The sequence below is a fragment of the Heterodontus francisci genome, chromosome 9 (genome assembly GCF_036365525.1).
Source record: "Heterodontus francisci isolate sHetFra1 chromosome 9, sHetFra1.hap1, whole genome shotgun sequence".
NCBI classification, from domain to species: Eukaryota; Metazoa; Chordata; class Chondrichthyes; order Heterodontiformes; family Heterodontidae; genus Heterodontus; species Heterodontus francisci.
In genome coordinates this window covers 129947590-129966600 of record NC_090379.1, presented here as the reverse complement: position 1 = coordinate 129966600, position 19011 = coordinate 129947590, and positions in this window count along the sequence as shown.

The following is a 19011-nucleotide window of genomic DNA, read 5'->3' as shown; positions in this document are numbered from 1 at the left end:
TCTGAAACTGTCTGACACACTCTGACAGTCTCTGACACTCTCTGAAGCTCTCTGAAACTCTCTGACACTCTGTGAAACTCTCTGAAACTCTCTGACAATCTCTGAAACTTTCTGACACTCAATGAAGCTCTGTGAAACTTTCTGAAACTCTCTGACACTCTCAGAAACACTCTGAAACTCTCTGAAACTCTCTGACACTCTCTGACACTCTCTGACACTCTCTGATACACTCTGTCACTCTCTGACATTCTCTGAAACTCTTCGACACTCTCTGACACTTTCAGATACTATCTGACACTCTCTGACATTCTCTGACACTCTCTGAAGATCTCTGACACTCTCTGACACACTGTGACAATCTCTGAAACTCTCTGACACTCTCTGACACTCTCCGACACACTCAGAAACTGTCAGAAACTCTCAGGGACTCTCTGACACTCTCAGAAAGTATCTGAAACTCTCTGACAATCTCTGAAACTCTCTGACACTCTCTGACACTCTCTGAAACTCTTTGAAACTCTTTGACACTCTCAGACACTGTCTGACTCTCTCTGAAACTCTCTACTCTCTCTGACACTCTCTAACACTCTCTGAAGCTCTCTGATACTCTCTGACACTCTCTGAAACTTTCTGACACTCTCTGAAACACACTGAAGCTCTCTGAAACTCTCAGAAACTATCAGAAACTCTCTGAAACACTCTGAAAGTCTCTGACACACTCTGGCACTCTCTGAAACTTTCTGACACTCTCTGAAACACACTGAAGCTCTCTGAAAATCTATGAAACTCTCTGACACTCTCAGAAACTATCAGAAACTCTCTGAAACTCTCTGACACTCTCCGACAAACTCAGAAACTCTCAGAAACTCTCTGACACTCGCTGACACTATCTGACACTTTCTGAAACTCTCAGACACTCTCTGACACACTCTGCAGCTCTGTGACACTCTGTGACACTCTCTGACACTCTCTGACACTCTCTGACACTCTCTGAAACTCTCTGAAACTCTCTGAAACTCTTTGACACTCTCAGACAATGTCTGACTCTCTCTGAAACTCTCAGAAAATCTCTGAAACTCTCTGAAACTGTCTGACACACTCTGACATTCTCTGACACTCTCTGAAGCTCTCTGAAACTCTCTGACACTCTGTGAAACTCTCTGAAACTCTCTGACACTCTCAGAAACACTCTGAAACTCTCTGAAACTCTCTGACACTCTCTGACACTCTCTGACACTCTCTGAAACTTTCTGGCACTCTCTGACGCTCTCTGAAGATCTCTGAAACTCTCTGAAAATCTCTGACACTCTCTGAAACTCTGTGACACTCTCTAAAACTCTCTGACACTCTCTGACACTCTCAGACTCTCTCTGACAATCGCTGACACTTTCTGAAACTCTCGGACACTCTCTGACACACTCTGCAACTCTGTGACACTCTGTGACACTCTGTGACACTCTGACAGTCTCTGAATCTCTCTGAAACTCTGTGACACTCTGTGATACTCTCTGGCACTCTCTGACACTCTCTGACAGTCTCGGAATTTCTCTGAAACTCCCTGACACTCTCTGACACTCTCTGAAACTTTCTGACACTCTCTGACACTCTCTGACCATCTCTGAAACTCTCTGAAAATCTCTGACGCTCTCTGACACTCTCCGACACACTCAGAAAATCTCTGGCACTCTCTGACACTCTCAGAATATCTCTGAAACTCTCTGAAACTCTCTGAAACTCTCTGACACTCTCTGACACTCTCTGAAACTCTCTGAAACTCTTTGACACTCTCAGACACTGTCTGACTCTCTCAGAAACACTCTGAAACTCTCTGAAACTCTCTGACACTCTCTGACACTCTCTGACACTCTCTGAAACTTTCTGGCACTCTCTGACGCTCTCTGAAGATCTCTGAAACTCTCTGAAAATCTCTGACACTCTCTGAAACTCTGTGACACTCTCTAAAACTCTCTGACACTCTCTGACACTCTCAGACACTCTCTGACAATCGCTGACACTTTCTGAAACTCTCGGACACTCTCTGACACACTCTGCAACTCTGTGACACTCTGTGACACTCTGTGACACTCTGACACTCTCTGAATCTCTCTGAAACTCTGTGACACTCTGTGATACTCTCTGGCACTCTCTGACACTCTCTGACAGTCTCGGAATTTCTCTGAAACTCCCTGACACTCTCTGACACTCTCTGAAACTTTCTGACACTCTCTGACACTCTCTGACCATCTCTGAAACTCTCTGAAAATCTCTGAAACTCTCTGACGCTCTCTGACACTCTCCGACACACTCAGAAAATCTCTGGCACTCTCTGACACTCTCAGAATATCTCTGAAACTCTCTGAAACTCTCTGAAACTCTCTGACACTCTCTGACACTCTCTGACACTCTCTGAAACTCTCTGAAACTCTCTGACACTCTCAGACACTGTCTGACTCTCTCTGAAACTCTCTGAATCTCTCTGAAACTCCCTGACACTCTATGACACTCTCTGAAACTTTCTGACACTCTCTGACCATCTCTGAAACTCTCTGAAAATCTCTGAAACTCCCTGACACTCTCTGAAACTTTCTGACACTCTCTGACACTCTCTGACCATCTCTGAAACTCTCTGAAAATCTCTGAAACTCTCTGACGCTCTCTGACACTCTCCGACACACTCAGAAAATCTCTGGCACTCTCTGACACTCTCAGAATATCTCTGAAACTCTCTGAAACTCTCTGAAACTCTCTGACACTCTCTGACACTCTCTGAAACTCTCTGAAACTCTTTGACACTCTCAGACACTGTCTGACTCTCTCTGAAACTCTCTGAATCTCTCTGAAACTCCCTGACACTCTCTGACACTCTCTGAAACTTTCTGACACTCTCTGACCATCTCTGAAACTCTCTGAAAATCACAAACTCTCTGACGCTCTCTGACACTCTCCGACACACTCAGAAAATCTCTGGCACTCTCTGACACTCTCAGAATATCTCTGAAACTCTCTGAAACTCTCTGACACTCGCTGACACTCTCTGAAACTCTCTGAAACTCTCTGAAACTCTTTGACACTCTCAGACACTGTCTGACTCTCTCTGAAACTCTCTGAAACTCTCTGAAACTGTCTGACACACTCTGACAGTCTCTGACACTCTCTGAAGCTCTCTGAAACTCTCTGACAATCTCTGAAACTTTCTGACACTCTCTGAAGCTCTCTGACACTTTCTGAAACTTTCTGACACTCTCAGAAACACTCTGAAACTCTCTGAAACTCTCTGACACTCTCTGACTCTCTCTGACACTCTCTGATACACTCTGTCACTCTCTGACATTCTCTGAAACTCTTCGACACTCTCTGACACTTTCAGATACTATCTGACACTCTCTGACATTCTCTGACACTCTCTGAAGATCTCTGACACTCTCTGACACACTGTGACAATCTCTGAAACTCTCTGACACTCTCTGACACTCTCCGACACACTCAGAAACTGTCAGAAACTCTCAGGGACTCTCTGACACTCTCAGAAAGTATCTGAAACTCTCTGACAATCTCTGAAACTCTCTGACACTCTCTGACACTCTCTGAAACTCTTTGAAACTCTTTGACACTCTCAGACACTGTCTGACTCTCTCTGAAACTCTCTACTCTCTCTGACACTCTCTAACACTCTCTGAAGCTCTCTGATACTCTCTGACACTCTCTGAAACTTTCTGACACTCTCTGAAACACACTGAAGCTCTCTGAAACTCTCAGAAACTATCAGAAACTCTCTGAAACACTCTGAAAGTCTCTGACACACTCTGGCACTCTCTGAAACTTTCTGACACTCTCTGAAACACACTGAAGCTCTCTGAAAATCTATGAAACTCTCTGACACTCTCAGAAACTATCAGAAACTCTCTGAAACTCTCTGACACTCTCCGACAAACTCAGAAACTCTCAGAAACTCTCTGACACTCGCTGACACTATCTGACACTTTCTGAAACTCTCAGACACTCTCTGACACACTCTGCAGCTCTGTGACACTCTCTGACACTCTCTGACACTCTCTGACACTCTCTGAAACTCTCTGAAACTCTTTGACACTCTCAGACCATGTCTGACTCTATCTGAAACTCTCAGAAACTCTCTGAAACTCTCTGAAACTATCTGACACACACTGACATTCTCTGACACTCTCTGAAGCTCTCTGAAACTCTCTGACACTCTGTGAAACTCTCTGAAACTCTCTGACACTCTCAGAAACACTCTGAAACTCTCTGAAACTCTCTGACACTCTCTGACACTCTCTGACACTCTCTGAAACTTTCTGGCACTCTCTGACGCTCTCTGAAGATCTCTGAAACTCTCTGAAAATCTCTGACACTCTCTGAAACTCTGTGACACTCTCTAAAACTCTCTGACACTCTCTGACACTCTCAGACTCTCTCTGACAATCGCTGACACTTTCTGAAACTCTCGGACACTCTCTGACACACTCTGCAACTCTGTGACACTCTGTGACACTCTGTGACACTCTGACACTCTCTGAATCTCTCTGAAACTCTGTGACACTCTGTGATACTCTCTGGCACTCTCTGACACTCTCTGACAGTCTCGGAATTTCTCTGAAACTCCCTGACACTCTCTGACACTCTCTGAAACTTTCTGACACTCTCTGACACTCTCTGACCATCTCTGAAACTCTCTGAAAATCTCTGACGCTCTCTGACACTCTCCGACACACTCAGAAAATCTCTGGCACTCTCTGACACTCTCAGAATATCTCTGAAACTCTCTGAAACTCTCTGAAACTCTCTGACACTCTCTGACACTCTCTGAAACTCTCTGAAACTCTTTGACACTCTCAGACACTGTCTGACTCTCTCAGAAACACTCTGAAACTCTCTGAAACTCTCTGACACTCTCTGACACTCTCTGACACTCTCTGAAACTTTCTGGCACTCTCTGACGCTCTCTGAAGATCTCTGAAACTCTCTGAAAATCTCTGACACTCTCTGAAACTCTGTGACACTCTCTAAAACTCTCAGACACTCTCTGACACTCTCAGACACTCTCTGACAATCGCTGACACTTTCTGAAACTCTCGGACACTCTCTGACACACTCTGCAACTCTGTGACACTCTGTGACACTCTGTGACACTCTGACACTCTCTGAATCTCTCTGAAACTCTGTGACACTCTGTGATACTCTCTGGCACTCTCTGACACTCTCTGACAGTCTCGGAATTTCTCTGAAACTCTCTGACACTCTCTGACACTCTCTGAAACTTTCTGACACTCTCTGACACTCTCTGACCATCTCTGAAACTCTCTGAAAATCTCTGAAACTCTCTGACGCTCTCTGACACTCTCCGACACACTCAGAAAATCTCTGGCACTCTCTGACACTCTCAGAATATCTCTGAAACTCTCTGAAACTCTCTGAAACTCTCTGACACTCTCTGACACTCTCTGACACTCTCTGACACTCTCTGAAACTCTCTGAAACTCTGTGACACTCTCAGACACTGTCTGACTCTCTCTGAAACTCTCTGAATCTCTCTGAAACTCCCTGACACTCTCTGACACTCTCTGAAACTGTCTGACACTCTCTGACCATCTCTGAAACTCTCTGAAAATCTCTGAAACTCTCTGACGCTCTCTGACACTCTCCGACACACTCAGAAAATCTCTGGCACTCTCTGACACTCTCAGAATATCTCTGAAACTCTCTGAAACTCTCTGACACTCGCTGACACTCTCTGAAACTCTCTGAAACTCTCTGAAACTCTTTGACACTCTCAGACACTGTCTGACTCTCTCTGAAACTCTCTGAAACTCTCTGAAACTGTCTGACACACTCTGACAGTCTCTGACACTCTCTGAAGCTCTCTGAAACTCTCTGACACTCTGTGAAACTCTCTGAAACTCTCTGACAATCTCTGAAACTTTCTGACACTCTCTGAAGCTCTGTGAAACTTTCTGAAACTCTCTGACACTCTCAGAAACACTCTGAAACTCTCTGAAACTCTCTGACACTCTCTGACACTCTCTGACACTCTCTGACACTCTCTGATACACTCTGTCACTCTCTGACATTCTCTGAAACTCTTCGACACTCTCTGACACTTTCAGATACTATCTGACACTCTCTGACATTCTCTGACACTCTCTGAAGATCTCTGACACTCTCTGACACACTGTGACAATCTCTGAAACTCTCTGACACTCTCTGACACTCTCCGACACACTCAGAAACTGTCAGAAACTCTCAGGGACTCTCTGACACTCTCAGAAAGTATCTGAAACTCTCTGACAATCTCTGAAACTCTCTGACACTCTCTGACACTCTCTGAAACTCTTTGAAACTCTTTAACACTCTCAGACACTGTCTGACTCTCTCTGAAACTCTCTACTCTCTCTGACACTCTCTAACACTCTCTGAAGCTCTCTGATACTCTCTGACACTCTCTGAAACTTTCTGACACTCTCTGAAACACACTGAAGCTCTCTGAAACTCTCAGAAACTATCAGAAACTCTCTGAAACACTCTGAAAGTCTCTGACACACTCTGGCACTCTCTGAAACTTTCTGACACTCTCTGAAACACACTGAAGCTCTCTGAAAATCTATGAAACTCTCTGACACTCTCCGACAAACTCAGAAACTCTCAGAAACTCTCTGACACTCTCTGACACTCGCTGACACTATCTGACACTTTCTGAAACTCTCAGACACTCTCTGACACACTCTGCAGCTCTGTGACACTCTCTGACACTCTCTGAAACTCTGTGACACTCTGTGACAATCTCTGAAAATGTCTGACACTCTCTGACACTCTCCGACACACTCAGAAACTTTCAGAAACTCTCAGGCACTCTCAGACACTCTCTGACTCTCTCTGAAACTCTCTAATCTCTCTGAAACTCTCTGACACTCTCTGAAGCTCTATGATGCTCTCTGACACTCTGTGACACTCTCTGGCACTCCCTGAAACTTTCGGACACTCTCAAACACACACTGATGATCTCTGAAACTCTCTGACACTCTCAGAAACTATCAGAAACTCTGTGAAACTCTCTGACACTCTCTGACACTCTTTGACACTCTCAGAAGCTCTCTGAAGCTCTCTGAAACTCTCGGACACTCTATCACACTCTGTGACACTCTCTGACACTCTCTGACAATCTGTGACAAACTCAGAAACTCTCTGAAACTCTCTGACACTCTCAGACACTCTCAGACACTCTCAGACACTCTCAGACACTCTCTGAAACTCTGTAACGCTCTCTGAAACTCTCTGACACTCTCTGACACTCTCTGAAACTCTCTGACACTCTCTGACACTCTCTGATACTTTCTGAAACTCTCTGTCACTACCTGACACGTTCTGAATCTCTCGGACACTCTCTGACACTCTCTGACACTCCCTGACACTCTCTGATACTCTCTGTCACTCTCTGACACTCTCTCAAACTCCGTGACCCTCTTTGAAACACTCTGACACTCTCTGACACTCACCAACACACTCAGAAACTGTCAGAAACTCTCAGGCACTCTCTGACACTCTCAGAAAATCTTTGAATCTCTCTGACACGATCTGAACCTCTCTGACACTCTCTGGCACTCTCTGAAACTCTCTGAATTTCTTTGACAATCTCTGACACTCTCAGACACTGTCTGACTCTCTCTGAAACTCTCCGAAGCTCTCTGACACTCTTTCACACTCCCTGACACACTCTGAAGCTCACTGAAACTCTCTGACACTCTCTGACACTCTCTGAAACTCTCTGAAACTCTCTGACACTTTCTAACACTCTCTGAAACTTTCTGACACTCTCTGAAACTCTCTGAAACTCTCTGACACTCTCAGAAACACTCTGACCCTCTCAGACACTCTCTGACACTCTCTGAGACATTCTGAAAATCTCTGACACTATCTGACACCTTCTGAAACTTTCTGACAATCTCTGACACTCTCTGACACTCTCAGAAACTCTCTGAAACTCTCTGAAACTCTCTGAAACTCTCTGACACTCTCTGACACTCTGTGACACTCTCCGAAACTCTCTGACACTCTCTGACACTCTCCGACAAACTAAGAAACTCTCAGAGACGCTCTGACTATCTCTGACACTCGCTGACACTCTCTGACTCTCACTGAAAGTCTCTGGAACTCTCTGACACTCACTGACACTCTGTGACGCTCTCTGAAACTCTCTGACACTCTCTGAAACTCTCTGACACTCTCTGAAATTCTCTGACACTCTCTGACACTCGCTGACACCCTCTGATTCTCGCTGACACTCTCTGACACTCTCTTACACTCACTGAAACTCTTCGGCACTCTCTGACATTCTCAGATACTGTCTGACACTCTCTGAAACTCTCTGACACTCTCTGAAATTCTCTGACACTCTCTGACACTCTCAGACACTCTCAGAAACTCTCTGACACTCTCTGACAATCTCTGTCTCTCTCTGACACTCTCTGATACACTCTGACACTCTCTGTCATTGTCTGAAACTCTTCGACACTCTCTGACACTTTCAGATACTATCTGACACTCTCTGAAACTCTCTGAAACTCTCTGACACTCTCAGACACTCTCTGACACTCTCAGGCACTCTCTGACACTCTCTGACACTTTCTGACACCTTCTGAAACTTTCTGACAATCTCTGACACTCTCTGACACTCTCAGAAACTCTCTGAAACTCTCTGACACTCTCTGACACTCTCTGACACTCTGTGACTCTCTCCGAAACTCTCTGACACTCTCTGACACTCTCCGACAAACTCAGAAACTCTCAGAGCCTCTCTGACTATCTCTGACACTCGCTGACACTCTCTGACTCTCACTGAAAGCCTCTGATATTCTCTGACACTCATTGACACTCTGTGACGCTCTCTGAAACTCTCTGACACTCTCTGACACTCTCTGACACTCTCTGACACTCTCTGAAACTCTCTGACAGTCTCTGACACTCGCTGACACTCTCTGATTCTCGCTGACACCCTCTGATACTCCCTGACACTCACTGACACTCTGTGACACTCTCTGAAACTCTCTGACACTCTCTGACACTCTCTGACACTCTCTGAATCTCTCTGAAACTCTGTGACACTCTGTGACACTGTGTGACACTCTCTGGCACTCTCTGACACTCTCTGACAGTCTCGGAATCTCTCTGAAACTCCCTGACACTCTCTGACACTCTCTGAAACTTTCTGACACTCTCTGACACTCTCTGAACATCTCTGAAACTCTCTGAAAATCTCTGAAACTCTCTGACGGTCTCTGACACTCTCCGACACACTCAGAAACTCTCAGGCACTCTCCGAGACTCTCAGAATATCTCTGAAACTCTCTGAAACTCTCTGAAACTCTCTGACACTCTCTGACACTCTCTGAAACTCGCTGAAACTCTTTGACACTATTTGACACTCTCAGACACTGTCTGACTCTCTCTGAAACTCTCTGAAACTCTCTGAAACTGTCTGACACACTCTGACAGTCTCTGACACTCTCTGAAGCTCTCTGAAACTCTCTGACACTCTGTGAAACTCTCTGAAACTCTCTGAAAATCTCTGAAACTTTCTGACACTCTCTGAAGCTCTGTGAAACTTTCTGAAACTCTCTGACACTCTCAGAAACACTCGGAAACTCTCTGAAACTCTCTGACACTCTCTGACACTCTCTGACACTCTCTGACACTCTGTGACACTCTCTGAAATTCTCTGACAATCTCTGACACTCTCTGACAAACTCAGAAACTCTCACAAACTCGCTGACACACTCTGACACTTTGAGGCACTCTCTGAAACTCTCTGACACTCTCTGAAACTTTCTGACACTTTCTGAAACTCTCTGAAGCTCTCTAAAACTCTCTGAAACTATCTGACACTCTCAGAAACACTCAGAAACTCTCTGAAACTCTCTGACACTCTCTGACACTCTGTGACAATCTCTGAAATTCTCTGACAATCTCTGACACTCTCAGACAAACTCAGAAACTTTCAGAAACTCTCTGACATTCTCTGAAACTATCAGATACTCTCTGAAACTCTCTGAAACTCTCTGAAATCCTCTGACACTCTGTGACACTTTCTGAAATTCTCTGACAATCTCTGACACTCTCTGACAAACTCACAAACTCTCTGAGACTCTCTGAAACTCACTGACACTCTCTGACACTCTCTGAATCTCTCAGACACTCGCTGACACTCTCTGACACTCTCTGAAACTCTCTGACACTCTCTGACACTCTCTGATACTCTCTGGCACTCTCTGAAAGTCTCTGAAACTCTCTGACACTCTCTGACACTCTCAGACACTCTCTGAAACTCTCTGACACTTTCGGAAACTCTATGACACTATCTGACACTTTCTGAAACTTTCTGACACTCTCTGACACTCTCTGACACTCTCTGACACTCTCTGATACACTCTGTCACTCTCTGACATTCTCTGAAACTCTTCGACACTCTCTGACACTTTCAGATACTATCTGACACTCTCTGACATTCTCTGACACTCTCTGAAGATCTCTGACACTCTCTGACACACTGTGACAATCTCTGAAACTCTCTGACACTCACCAACACACTCAGAAACTGTCAGAAACTCTCAGGCACTCTCTGACACTCTCAGAAAATCTTTGAATCTCTCTGACACGATCTGAACCTCTCTGACACTCTCTGGCACTCTCTGAAACTCTCTGAATTTCTTTGACAATCTCTGACACTCTCAGACACTGTCTGACTCTCTCTGAAACTCTCCGAAGCTCTCTGACACTCTTTCACACTCCCTGACACACTCTGAAGCTCACTGAAACTCTCTGACACTCTCTGACACTCTCTGAAACTCTCTGAAACTCTCTGACACTTTCTAACACTCTCTGAAACTTTCTGACACTCTCTGAAACTCTCTGAAACTCTCTGACACTCTCAGAAACACTCTGACCCTCTCAGACACTCTCTGACACTCTCTGAGACATTCTGAAAATCTCTGACACTATCTGACACCTTCTGAAACTTTCTGACAATCTCTGACACTCTCTGACACTCTCAGAAACTCTCTGAAACTCTCTGAAACTCTCTGAAACTCTCTGACACTCTCTGACACTCTGTGACACTCTCCGAAACTCTCTGACACTCTCTGACACTCTCCGACAAACTAAGAAACTCTCAGAGACGCTCTGACTATCTCTGACACTCGCTGACACTCTCTGACTCTCACTGAAAGTCTCTGGAACTCTCTGACACTCACTGACACTCTGTGACGCTCTCTGAAACTCTCTGACACTCTCTGAAACTCTCTGACACTCTCTGAAATTCTCTGACACTCTCTGACACTCGCTGACACCCTCTGATTCTCGCTGACACTCTCTGACACTCTCTTACACTCACTGAAACTCTTCGGCACTCTCTGACATTCTCAGATACTGTCTGACACTCTCTGAAACTCTCTGACACTCTCTGAAATTCTCTGACACTCTCTTACACTCCCTGACACTCTCTGAATCTCTCTGACACTCTGTGACACTCTCCGACACTGTCTGACTCTCTCTGAAAATCTCCGAAACTCTCTGACACTCTCTGACACTCCTGACACTTTCTGATACTCTCTGAAACTCTCTGACACTCTCTGAAACTCTCTGACACTCTCTGATACTCTCTGAAACTCTCTGACACTCTCGGAAACTCTCTGACACTCTCAGACACTCTCAGAAACTCTCTGACACTCTCTGACAATCTCTGTCTCTCTCTGACACTCTCTGATACACTCTGACACTCTCTGTCATTGTCTGAAACTCTTCGACACTCTCTGACACTTTCAGATACTATCTGACACTCTCTGAAACTCTCTGAAACTCTCTGACACTCTCAGACACTCTCTGACACTCTCAGGCACTCTCTGACACTCTCTGACACTTTCTGACACCTTCTGAAACTTTCTGACAATCTCTGACACTCTCTGACACTCTCAGAAACTCTCTGAAACTCTCTGACACTCTCTGACACTCTCTGACACTCTGTGACTCTCTCCGAAACTCTCTGACACTCTCTGACACTCTCCGACAAACTCAGAAACTCTCAGAGCCTCTCTGACTATCTCTGACACTCGCTGACACTCTCTGACTCTCACTGAAAGCCTCTGATATTCTCTGACACTCATTGACACTCTGTGACGCTCTCTGAAACTCTCTGACACTCTCTGACACTCTCTGACACTCTCTGACACTCTCTGAAACTCTCTGACAGTCTCTGACACTCGCTGACACTCTCTGATTCTCGCTGACACCCTCTGATACTCCCTGACACTCACTGACACTCTGTGACACTCTCTGAAACTCTCTGACACTCTCTGACACTCTCTGACACTCTCTGAATCTCTCTGAAACTCTGTGACACTCTGTGACACTGTGTGACACTCTCTGGCACTCTCTGACACTCTCTGACAGTCTCGGAATCTCTCTGAAACTCCCTGACACTCTCTGACACTCTCTGAAACTTTCTGACACTCTCTGACACTCTCTGAACATCTCTGAAACTCTCTGAAAATCTCTGAAACTCTCTGACGGTCTCTGACACTCTCCGACACACTCAGAAACTCTCAGGCACTCTCCGAGACTCTCAGAATATCTCTGAAACTCTCTGAAACTCTCTGAAACTCTCTGACACTCTCTGACACTCTCTGAAACTCGCTGAAACTCTTTGACACTATTTGACACTCTCAGACACTGTCTGACTCTCTCTGAAACTCTCTGAAACTCTCTGAAACTGTCTGACACACTCTGACAGTCTCTGACACTCTCTGAAGCTCTCTGAAACTCTCTGACACTCTGTGAAACTCTCTGAAACTCTCTGAAAATCTCTGAAACTTTCTGACACTCTCTGAAGCTCTGTGAAACTTTCTGAAACTCTCTGACACTCTCAGAAACACTCGGAAACTCTCTGAAACTCTCTGACACTCTCTGACACTCTCTGACACTCTCTGACACTCTGTGACACTCTCTGAAATTCTCTGACAATCTCTGACACTCTCTGACAAACTCAGAAACTCTCACAAACTCGCTGACACACTCTGACACTTTGAGGCACTCTCTGAAACTCTCTGACACTCTCTGAAACTTTCTGACACTTTCTGAAACTCTCTGAAGCTCTCTAAAACTCTCTGAAACTATCTGACACTCTCAGAAACACTCAGAAACTCTCTGAAACTCTCTGACACTCTCTGACACTCTGTGACAATCTCTGAAATTCTCTGACAATCTCTGACACTCTCAGACAAACTCAGAAACTTTCAGAAACTCTCTGACATTCTCTGAAACTATCAGATACTCTCTGAAACTCTCTGAAACTCTCTGAAATCCTCTGACACTCTGTGACACTTTCTGAAATTCTCTGACAATCTCTGACACTCTCTGACAAACTCACAAACTCTCTGAGACTCTCTGAAACTCACTGACACTCTCTGACACTCTCTGAATCTCTCAGACACTCGCTGACACTCTCTGACACTCTCTGAAACTCTCTGACACTCTCTGACACTCTCTGATACTCTCTGGCACTCTCTGAAAGTCTCTGAAACTCTCTGACACTCTCTGACACTCTCAGACACTCTCTGAAACTCTCTGACACTTTCGGAAACTCTATGACACTATCTGACACTTTCTGAAACTTTCTGACACTCTCTGACACTCTCTGACACTCTCTGACACTCTCTGATACACTCTGTCACTCTCTGACATTCTCTGAAACTCTTCGACACTCTCTGACACTTTCAGATACTATCTGACACTCTCTGACATTCTCTGACACTCTCTGAAGATCTCTGACACTCTCTGACACACTGTGACAATCTCTGAAACTCTCTGACACTCTCTGACACTCTCCGACACACTCAGAAACTGTCAGAAACTCTCAGGGACTCTCTGACACTCTCAGAAAGTATCTGAAACTCTCTGACAATCTCTGAAACTCTCTGACACTCTCTGACACTCTCTGAAACTCTTTGAAACTCTTTGACACTCTCAGACACTGTCTGACTCTCTCTGAAACTCTCTACTCTCTCTGACACTCTCTAACACTCTCTGAAGCTCTCTGATACTCTCTGAAACTCTCTGAAACTCTCAGAAACTATCAGAAACTCTCTGAAACACTCTGAAAGTCTCTGACACACTCTGGCACTCTCTGACACTTTCTGACACTCTCTGAAACACACTGAAGCTCTCTGAAAATCTCTGAAACTCTCTGACACTCTCAGAAACTATCAGAAACTCTCTGAAACTCTCTGAAACTCTGTGCCACTCTCTGACACTCTCCGACAAACTCAGAAACTCTCAGAAACTCTCAGAAACTCTCTGACACTCTCTGACACTCGCTGACACTATCTGACACTTTCTGAAACTCTCAGACACTCTCTGACACACTCTGCAGCTCTGTGACACTCTCTGACACTCTCTGACACTCTCTGACACTCATTGGATCTCTCTGAAACTCTGTGACACTCTGTGACACTCTGTGACAATCTCTGAAACTGTCTGACACTCTCTGACACTCTCCGACACACTCAGAAACTTTCAGAAACTCTCAGGCACTCTCAGACACTCTCTGACTCTCTCTGAAACTCTCTAATCTCTCTGAAACTCTCTGACACTCTCTGAAGCTCTATGATGCTCTCTGGCACTCTCTGAAACTTTCGGACACTCTCAAACACACACTGATGATCTCTGAAACTCTCTGACACTCTCAGAAACTATCAGAAACTCTGTGAAACACTCTGACACTCTCTGACACTCTTTGACACTCTCAGAAGCTCTCTGAAACTCTCTGAAACTCTCTGACACTCTATCACACTCTGTGGCACTCTCTGACACTCTCTGACAATCTGTGACAAACTCAGAAACTCTCTGAAACGCTCTGACACTCTCAGACACTCTCTGAAACTCTGTAACACTCTCTGAAACTCTCTGACACTCTCTGACACTCTCTGAAACTCTCTGACACTCTCTGACACTCTCTGATACTTTCTGAAAATATCTGTCACTATCTGACACTTTCTGAATCTCTCGGACACTCTCTGACACTCTCTGACACTCCCTGACACTCTCTGATACTCTCTGTCACTCTCTGACACTCTCTGAATCTCTGTGACACTCTCTGACACACTCTGACACTCTCTGACACTCTCTGACACTCTCAGACACTCTCTGACACTCTCTGACACTTTCTGACACTGTCTGACACTCCCTGACACTCTCTGAATCTCTCTGAAGCTCTCTGACACTCTGTGACACTCTCTGAAACTTTCTGGCACTCTCTGAAGATCTCTGAAACTCTCTGAAAATCTCTGACACTCTCTGAAACTCCGTGACACTCTTTGAAACACTCTGACACACTCTGACACTCACCGACACACTCAGAAACTGTCAGCAACTCTCAGGCACTCTCTGACACTCTCAGAAAGTCTTTGAATCTCTCTGACACTATCTGAACCTCTCTGACACTCTCTGGCACTCTCAGAAACTATCAGAAACTCTGTGAAACTCTCTGACACTCTCTGACACTCTTTGAGACTCTCAGAAGCTCTCTGAAACTCTCTGACACTCTATCACACTCTATCACACTCTGTGACACTCTCTGACACTCTCTGACAATCTGTGACAAACTCAGAAACTCTCTGAAACTCTCTGACACTCTCAGACACTCTCAGACACTTTCTGAAACTCTGTAACACTCTCTGAAACTCTCTGACACTCTCTGACACTCTCTGACACTCTCTGATACTTTCTGAAAATCTCTGTCACTATCTGACACTTTCTGAATCTCTCAGACACTCTCTGACACTCTCTGACACTCCCTGACACTCTCTGATACTCTCTGTCACTCTCTGACACTCTCTGAATCTCTGTGACACTCTCTGACACACTCTGACACTCTCTGACACTCTCAGACTGTCTCTGACACTCTCTGACACTTTCTGACACTGTCTGACACTCCCTGACACTCTCTGAATCTCTCTGAAGCTCTCTGACACTCTGTGACACTCTCTGAAACTTTCTGGCACTCTCTGACACTCTCTGAAGATCTCTGAAACTCTCTGAAAATCTCTGACACTCTCTGAAACTCCGTGACACTCTTTGAAACACTCTGACACTCTCTGACACTCACCGACACACTCAGAAACTGTCAGAAACTCCCAGGCACTCTCTGACACTCTCAGAAAGTCTTTGAATCTCTCTGACACTATCTGAACCTCTCTGACACTTTCTGGCACTCTCTGACACTCTCTGAATTTCTTTGACAATCTCTGACACTCTCAGACACTGTCTGACTCACTCTGAAACTCTCCGAAGCTCTCTGACACTCTTTCACACTCCCTGACACACTCTGAAGCTCTCTGAAACTCGCTGACACTCTCTGACACTCTCTGAAACTTTCTGACACTCTCTGAAACTCTCTGAAACTCTCTGACACTCTCGGACACTCTCTGACACTTTCTGAAAATCTCTGACACTATCTGACACCTTCTGAAACTTTCTGACAATCTCTGACACTCTCTGACACTCTCAGAAACTCTCTGAAACTCTCTGAAACTCTCTGACACTCTCTGACACTCTGTGACACTCTCCGAAACTCTCTGACACTCTCTGACACTCTCCGACAAACTCAGAAACTCTCAGAGACTCTCTGACGATCTCTGACACTCGCTGACACTCTCTGACTCTCACTGAAAGTCTCTGGTACTCTCTGACACTCACTGACACTCTGTGACGCTCTCTGAAACTCTCTGACACTCTCTGACACTCTCTGACACTCTCTGAAATTCTCTGACACTCTCTGACACTCGCTGACACTCTCTGATTCGCGCTGACACTCTCTGGTACTCCCTGACGCTCACTGACACTCTGTGACACTCTCTGAAACTTTCTGACACTCTCTGACACTCTCTGACACTCACTGAAACTCTTCGGCACTCTCTGACATTCTCAGATACTGTCTGACACTCTCTGAAACTCTCTGACACTCTCTGAAATTCTCTGACACTCTCTGACACTCTCTGACACTCCCTGACACTCTCTGAATCTCTCTGAATCTCTCTGACACTCTCTGACACTCTCTGAAACTCTCTGAAACTCTCTGACACTCTCTGAAACTCACTGACACTCTCTGAAACATTCTGACACTCTCTGAAACTCTCTGAAACTCTCTGAAACTCTCTGACAGTCTCAGAAACTTTCAGAAGCTCTCTGAAACTCACTGAAACACTCTGACACTCTCTCATACTGTCAGACACTTTCTGAAACTCTCTGACACTCTCTGAAACTCTCTGACACTCTCTGATACTCTCTGAAACTCTCTGACACTCTCTGAAACTCTCTGACATTCTCAGACACTCTCAGACACTCTCTGACACTCTCTGACACTCTCTGACAATCTCTGTCTCTCTCTGACACTCTCTGATACACTCTGACACTCTCTGACCTTCTCTGAAACTCTTCGACACTCTCTGACACTTTTAGATACTATCTGACACTCTCTGAAACTCTCTGACACTATCTGACACTCCCTGACACTCTCTGAATCTCTCTGAAACTCTCTGACGCTCTGTGACACTCTCTGAAACTTTCTGACACTCTGACACTCTCTGAAGATTTTTGAAACTCTCTGAAAATCTCTGACACTCTCTGACACTCTGTGACAATCTCTGAAACTCTCTGACACTCTCTGACACTCTCCGACACACTCAGAAACTGTCAGAAACTCTCAGGCACTCTCTGACACTCTCGGAAAGTCTCTGAAACTCTCTGACACTCTCTGAAACTCTCTGACTATCTCTGACACTCTCTGAAACTCTTTGACACTCTTTGACACTCTCAGACACTGTCTGACTCTCTCTGAAACTCTCTACTCTCTCTGACACTCTCGGACACTCTCTGAAGCTCTCTGATACTCTCTGACACTCTTTGACACGCTCTGAAACACTCTGAAAGTCTCTGACACTCTCCGACAAACTCTGAAACTCTCTGACACTCTCTGACACTCGCTGACACTATCTGACACTTTCTGAAACTCTCAGACACTCTCTGACACACTCTGCAGCTCTGTGACACTCTCTGACACTCTCTGACACTCTCTGACACTCTCTGACACTCATTGAATCTCTGTGAAACTCTGTGACACTCTGTGACAATCTCTGAAACTGTCTGACACTCTCTGACACTCTCCGACACACTCAGAAACTTTCAGAAACTCTCAGGCACTCTCAGACACTCTCTGACTCTCTCTGAAACTCTCTAATCTCTCTGAAACTCTCTGACACTCTCTGAAGCTCTATGATGCTCTCTGACACTCTGTGACACTCTCTGGCACTCTTTGAAACTTTCGGACACTCTCAAACACACACTGATGATCTCTGAAACTCGCTGACACTCTCAGAAACTATCAGAAACTCTGTGAAACTCTCTGACACTCTCTGACACTCTTTGACACTCTCAGAAGCTCTCTGAAACTCTCTGAAACTCTCTGACACTCTATCACACTCTGTGACACTCTCTGACATTCTCTGACAATCTGTGACAAACTCAGAAACTCTCAGACACTCTCAGACACTCTCAGACACTCTCAGACACTCTCTGAAACTCTGTAACATTCTCTGAAACTCTCTGACACTCTCTGACACTCTCTGAAACTCTCTGACACTCTCTGACACTCTCTGATACTCTCTGATACTTTCTGAAAATCTCTTTCACTATCTGACACTTTCTGAATCTCTCGGACACTCTCTGACACTCTCTGACACTCCCTGACACTCTCTGATACTCTCTGTCACTCTCTGACACTCTCTGACACTCTCTGAATCTCTGTGACACTCTCTGACACACTCTGACACTCTCTGACACTCTCAGACACTCTCTGACACTCTCTGACACTTTCTGACACTGTCTGACACTCCCTGACACTCTCTGAATCTCTCTGAAGCTCTCTGACACTCTGTGACACTCTCTGAAACTTTC